The following is a 7772-nucleotide window of genomic DNA, read 5'->3' on the forward strand; positions in this document are numbered from 1 at the left end:
TTAAAGCCAATTTGACATGTATCTAATACCCATCTTCTCCATGTGTCGGTCCAGCTGAAGCTGACTCATAGGCTTTGTGAGTGAATCTGCTACGTTGTCTGCTGAAGCCACCTTGAGCACGCTAATATCACCATTAGCAACATATTCCCTGATTAAGTGATAGCACCTCTGAATGTGCTTGGATCTTTGATGAGACCTTGGTTCCTTGGCTTGTGCTATAGCCCTATTGTTGTCACAATATAAAATGACTGGTGACTCAATGCTTGGAACCACTCCAAGTTCAATAATGAACTTCTTCACCCAGATCATTTTCTTTGCTGCTTCTGAAGCAGCTATGTCCTCTACTTCAGTTGTGGAGTCCGCAGTGGTACTCTGCTTGCAACATCTCCAACTGATTGCCCCTCCATTCAATGTGAACATATATCCAGAAGTGGATTTCCGATCATCAACATCAGATTCGAAATTTGAGTATGTATATCCTTCCACCTGTAATTCTGGGTTTCCCCCATAGACTAGGAACATATCCTTGGTCCTTTTGAGGTACTTTAACACAGTTTTTACAGCACTCCAGTGTTCTGTTCCTGGGTTTAATTTATATCTTCTTGTGATGCTCACAGAATAGCTAATATCAAGCCTCGTACACAGCATGGCATACATTAGGCTCCTAATTACGGAGGCATATGGGATCCTGCTCATCTGTATCACTACTTCTGGGGTTTTAGGGCTCATGCTCTTAGATAGGTAAATAACATGTCTGACTGGCAGAAAACCCTTCTTGGAATCTTCCATTTGGAATCTTCCGAGCACCTTGCCCACATACAAGGATTGAGATAATCCAATTAGTTTTCTCGATCTATCCCTATAGATCTTGATACCCAGTATGTAAGATGCATTTCCCAGATCCTTCATTGAGAAGGTCTTTGATAACCATAGTTTCACAGAGGTCAACATGCCTATGTCGTTTCCAAACATTAATATGTCATCTACATATAGTACGAGGAATACGACTGCGCTCCCACTATTTTTCTTGTACACACAAGGTTCATCTTCATTTTGACTAAAAGCATAACCTTGAACGGCTTCATCAAAACGAATGTTCTAACTCCTTGAAGCCTGCTTCAGTCCATAAATGGACCTTTGAAGTTTGCATAGTTTCTTCTCTTCATGTTTAGATATGAATACTTCAAGTTGATCCATGTAGATTTCTTCTTGAAGGTGGCCATTTAGAAAAGCCGTTTTCACATCCATCTGCCATATCTCATAGTCATAATATGCTGCTATGGCGAGAAGTATGCAGATGGATTTTATCATTGCTATAGGAGAGAAAGTTTCTTCATAGTCAATTCCCTCTCCTTGCCTGTAGCCTTTAGCTACTAATCTAGCTTTGTAGGTCTTCACTTTGCCATCTAAGCCCTTCTTCCTCTTGAAGACCGATTTGTTTCCTATTGATACAATATCTTCGGGATGATCAACCAGAGTCTAGACTTGGTTGGTATACATAGAATCCATCTCAGACTTCATGGCTTCCTGCCATTTCTTTCAGTCAATGTCCAACATTGCCTTCGTGTAGGTTTTAGGATCTTCCATGTCATCTCCCATGAGAAGAACATGGTGTAAGCCCAGATATCTATCAGGTGCTTTACTGGTCATTTCAGACCTACGTGGAGGTTGGGTGAGTGTGGGTAAAGGGATTGGATTGTCAATTGGATCAGTGACAGGACCCGCCCAGAATTCCTCAGAATCCACGACGAATCCTGTAAAATTCTCGACATCATACCGATGTCGGGCCCACTTACTAGTTTCAAACATCCTCTCCCCCTAAAACAAAGGAAAAGAGGGCCGAGACTTCTTCCGAAATGTCGACAATCTCCCCTGAAAAATTGACTTTACCAAATTTTTCAACCTGTCGAAAATGTAATTAATAATCACCAAACTTCAGCATGCACAAAGTATGTTACATACAACAAACAAACGGGCCTCCGACCTCATAACCAAACATTTCTAAAACGTTCTAGCTTTGGAACTCATTTGTAAATCCATGCACCCGCAACACTTAACGTAACAGTAATCAAAGAAGACCTTTCTTATCCCAAAATTCATTTCCACACTTAGAACAATACAAGCATAGCTCAAACAATTTATTTTGTGGCTGCACCTAGATTAAACCCTAGGCTACCTACGTACCCCTTTGTGAGGGATAAAGCCACACATAGTTCTTAAGTCAACAATCATGATTTAGATAATATCTGATTATTTAAAGTAATACCAATGATTTAACTTAGATTCGTTTACAACATCAAATTCGACAAGGCACACACTGAGCACCTTACAAGTTCCTTTACTTTTATCAATTCTTTCCCGCAACCATACCCTATCCAAGGCATATGTTGCCGAACAACCCTTTCAAAACCACAAATCAAACGTTCATGCCAGTTCAGAGTACTCACGAAGCAAAAGTTCAAGAATCTCATCTCAAAAACAAATCCACATATATTTAATATGTATATATATATATATATATATATATATATAACGATACACGCCTCACACCATCATCTTGTATCAAGGGAAAACAATCCAATCCGGGGATCGTTTGGCTAGACCACATGGAGGAATCCTCAACAACCATGTGGACAGGGACAAGCCGTCCATTCGGAGGACTGGGCTAACCAGCACGCACAGCAGAATCCTCAATACTTGTGCACATTTGACAAGTCCTATGCGCGCAGACTAGCCAGCTATCCATTTCCATGTATCCAAGTATCCATGTCCACTATTTCCAAGTATTAGTATCCAAGGGAAGGTACATATGATAGTACACATCATGTACCGGGGAAAACAATCCAATGTGGGAATCGTTTGGCTGAACAACATGGAGGAATCCTCAACAACCATGTTTTCAGGGACGAGCCATCCAACCGAGGGACTAGGCCCACCAGTATGCACATCAGAATCCTCAATACTCGTGTGCCTGTGATAAGTCCTATGTGTGCAGACTACCCTGCTAAGGGTCTACGGTAACACTCCGTCAAGGGTGCCCGGGTTTCGACTTATCCAAACCATATCCACAGTTTCCCAAGTATCCATCAATTCTAGAATCAATAACCAAGGGGGGTACATGAGATGGTATGTCATCGCCAAGATCCAAAATCCCCTTTTATAAACTAATATATAATAAAGATAACATTCTCAAAATCCAGTTTCTAAAACAAATCGTTTCTATATAAAATAATTATATATAATAAAATAACGCCCATACTTCCTTTTTGAAAACCATAATTAAGAAAAATACCAAAACTAAATAAGCCCATTCGATTTTATTAATATTCAAAACACTATTCATATACTTGAGAAATATACAACCTCTGAAAATCCCATAAGGCAAGATAATAAAATCAAAAACACCATATTTAAAATTCCCAAAACCATAGCCCACCAATATGTACATACCAATTCCGAAATTCTCAAAGATATTGAAATTCAAAGTCCGATAACCACATAAACTAATGCACCAAAACCAAAATCCATATCATACTCAAAGTTACCACAATCCTTTATAACTCATATTAATAGCCCTAATAATAACAATAATAGTAATAAGCATTGCCAAAATTCCCATAATCACGTATTCCATCCTAAAAATTCACTAATTTGAATTAGATCACTCATAACTTTCAACATCCGTTCTCAAATCAATTCCACGTACGTATAATACACCATTCAACAGACCAGAATTCATAACCCTTATTATTCACTTTCCAAGACAACCTTTTAAAATCTGCATAAATATCCAATGTACCCACAACCCAAACACTTAGACGTATATTTGAGTGTAAACATATAATCGACATTTAAACAGGTCCATAATGACCCCAAACCCCTCTATCAAGCCATAAGTGAATTTTAATAATAATCATTAACCTAGAACAATAATAATAATTGTAATAATAATAATAACAAAATATAATAGAAAGTCTCGTGTTGCAAGGTAAAGGCCGAAACCGAACCGATAGCTCACTTTTACACTACTACAAAAAACGAAATAGACGACGGGAATCCACCGTCGTGTATAATGTTTTACAACCGACGTGAAATCGACCGCTGTCTTTTAACACATGAAATAACGACGGCAAATAACCAACGTGGTTAATATATTACACGTCATAAACAAAACTAAAACCGACGTCTATTTCATACATAAAAGCATACAAAGACAACTTTCGACTATATTAGACGACGGTTCTAGTAAAACACAGACGTTTAAATAATGTTAAATGTCAAAAACAACTACAAACCCGACGTAAATAAGTTTATCAACGTCTCTAATTAAAACAAAACCGACGTGAAAAATGTATAAACCGTTGTGGTTAATAAATACTATGTTCACTAAATAAAAAAACTAACGTCTAAAACATATAACATGGTAAATTAGACGTCAGTTTTGTCAAAAAAAGTGACATGTTAAATATTTAACATGGCATATATTTATTTGGACTGACGTAAAAACAAAATAACCACGACCCTTGAGGTCACCACAGACGTTGAAAATTATTTTGACGGCTTGAACACAGAAACCAACGACGTGGATTTAATATTACACGTCGGTTAATTAAAACACCTATCATGTTTAATCCATTTATTATGGCCTAGGAGTCACATTTTAGGACGTTGTTAGTATTTTATAACGTCGGTGGTTGTAGACTTTGACGTGGTTGGCATTTTAAAAGTCTCTTTTGTGAGCCACTTAGACGTGTGTAATCTCTGAGACGTCATTGCTTTTAGCCTAACCGTCGTTAATAAGTAACGAAACGCCTTGAGTTATGGATTTGACGTCGGTTATTGTAAAATAAAGATCGTGGTTATACTTTACTATGTCCCAAGAATTCAATTATTCGACGTTATTATATACTTACTACGTCGGTTATTTATTTATTCCATGACGTGGCTAGTCTTTGTTAAGTCTCTTTTATAACCTTTTTTGACGTGTGTATTCTCCGAGACGTCAATTGTTTAATTATAACTGACGTGCAACAATGTTTTTACGACGTTAATCATCAGTTGATTATATCCGTAAATTCGTCGGTTTGAGCTCTGCCGTCGTGTTATACTTTATTGTTCGTTGTTGATTATTTTATTTACCGTCGTTGTTTTAAATATTTATTAACCTTTTTTAAATGAATTTTAATTAACCGACATGTTTTCTTTTTCAAATGGCGGTTTTTATTTCATTTTTGCGTTGTCTTTCCACGTCGGTTGTGAAAACCCGACGTTGGTTGTTTTGTAGACGTCTCTTTTTGCGATTTTTGTAACTTGACCGTCGTATTTTCAGCTTTAACCGATTATTTTTAATTTTTATTTTGTCGGGCCCAAAGCCTGCATAATGAAAATGTGATCGGAATTAAAATGATATACAGAGCTATGAATTAATGTCATACAATTAACTGCATAACTAATGTCATACATTACAACAATCAATCAATCCATATATCTTCACACCCATCTCTAACATTCTCACTCCCAAACTCACCCACTAGGCCATCAAATGTGTCCACATTTGGTATCCCTCTAGTAAATGGCTCACACTCAATTCTAATATCACCTAGCACATCATCACCAATAACATCATTATATTCTCTATTAGGCATTGGGTCGTCAACATAAAATACTTGTTTGACTTGAGAAGCCATAACAAATTGGTCATTCCTATGTCCAATTTTACTCAGATCTACAAGGGTAAATCCAAGTTCGTCGACTACAAGGCCCGAAGTGTTATCTATCCAATCACACCTGAAGATTGGGATTCTAAACTTTTGGTAGTCAAGATCCCAAATTTCTTGAATAACCCCATAAAAACCCATATTGGAGATAATAGGGTTTTTATCCTTGGCACTAACAACTTGCATAGTATGTGCAAGTAAATAAACTCCACTATTTTGGACAGTTCGCACATCATCTTGTGCCTTGGTGTTAAATTTGACACCATTAATAAGATAGCTCCTATATGATGGCACTGCCATGCTTGGACCAGCTGCTAACCACCTCAAATTTTCTGATATGCCATTATTGTCGTCCCCATTAAATTCACTTTCAACCTGCAAATTAAACATATATCTTAATTCAATCTAACATATATATAGAAAGAAAGAAAATTAAAATAAGTTCAATATGTCATTCTATAACATATATACCTTAAAGCGTAGCCATTGAATGAAAATGCTATTGTGCTTATCTTGTAGCCACTTTGTTCTCTTTCTAAATTTTGGATAAGTGGTCTTGATGTGGATCATATGTTCCCTACAATTGACACAAAAAAAACACGCATTACGGTCCCTTGTATATAAGATAAACATAAGGAGTAATAATATTTAAAATGGCTACATATGAAAAATTAAACTCATATGTACTCGATATAAGGTAGGACTCCCTCCGTATTCTCCAAGACATATAGATGTGCCTGGTTCAACAAGTCCATATCAACTAAGCTGACTGTGCAACCTGATAATGGCTTTAAAAGTCCCATATTCTGGCTTGAAGGCACTTCAACTGTACTAACATCAGATAAATGCTTGGTACAAAACTCTACAGCTTCTTCAGCTATATACCGCTCAGCAATGCAACCTTCGGGACGAGTACGATTCTGAACATACCCCTTTAGCACTTTCATATATCTTTCAAACGGATACATCCATCAAAAATATACTGGCCCACATAGACGAACTTCTCTGACAAGATGTACTACTAGATGAACCATGATATCAAAGAATGAAGGGGGAAAGTACTTCTCAAGCAAACACAAAGTAACTACTACATCTTCTTCCAACTTATCTAGCTTGGAAACATCTACCGTCTTTGCACATATAGCATTGAAGAAGAAGCACAATCGAGTTATTGCATACCTTGCAGGCTTCTCCAAAACAGAACGAATTACCACAGGGAGCAATTGTTGCATCAAGGTATGACAATCATGAGATTTAAGGCCAAGAAGTCTTGAATCTTTTAAAGATACAAGATTTTTTATATTTGAATAATAACCTTCAGGAACCTTCATACCATAAAAATAATTGCAAACTGCTCTCTTCTTTGCTCTTGACAAATTCCAAGGCCCTGGGGGCAAGCGAGTACGTCTTTCTCCATACTTGGGTTGCAAATCAATTTTTACCCCCATGTTCAATAAGTCTAACCGAGCAGCAATCCCATCTTTATTTTTTCCAGGGATCTCTAGCAATGTACCAATGATACTATCGCAAACATTCTTCTCAATGTGCATAACATCTAGGGCATGCCTCACAAGAAGGTATTTCCAATACTCGAGATCAAAGAATTTTGATTTCTTCTTCCAACAAACTCTGTCACCATCATTCTCACCAACACTTCCCCCATTTTTCGAGCCCCATATGTAATTAATATCTTCAACCATATGCAGCACTTCTTCTCCGGTTAATGGCTCGGGAGGCTTGCCATTTTCAGGTTTCCCATTAAAAGCTGCACGTTGCCTCCTATATGGATGATTGATTGGTAACCACTTTCTATGCCTAATGTAACAAATTTTGTGGCCATTTTTCAACCTGTGACTAGGTGTATCATCGCCGCATATTGGACAAGCTTTATATCCTTTAACGACACAACCAGATAAGTTTCCATATGCAGGAAAATCATTAATTGTCCACAGTAATACACCTCTGAGTGTAAAGTAATCTCCTATGTGGGCATCACACACTCCTCTAATCCCATCCCACAGAGATTTCAAATCATCAATCAAAGGCTCTAAGTAG

At 37.4% G+C, this 7772-nt stretch overlaps 1 pseudogene; it reads right to left on the reverse strand.

Annotated features, from left to right (window-relative positions):
- On the reverse strand, positions 1-729 carry LOC148297570 (secreted RxLR effector protein 161 pseudogene; annotated as a pseudogene).
- Positions 730-7772: the final 7043 nt, after the last annotated feature.

The sequence above is a fragment of the Prunus avium genome, chromosome 1, assembly GCF_965620075.1.
Source record: "Prunus avium chromosome 1, drPruAviu1.hap1.1, whole genome shotgun sequence".
Lineage (NCBI taxonomy): Eukaryota > Viridiplantae > Streptophyta > Magnoliopsida > Rosales > Rosaceae > Prunus > Prunus avium.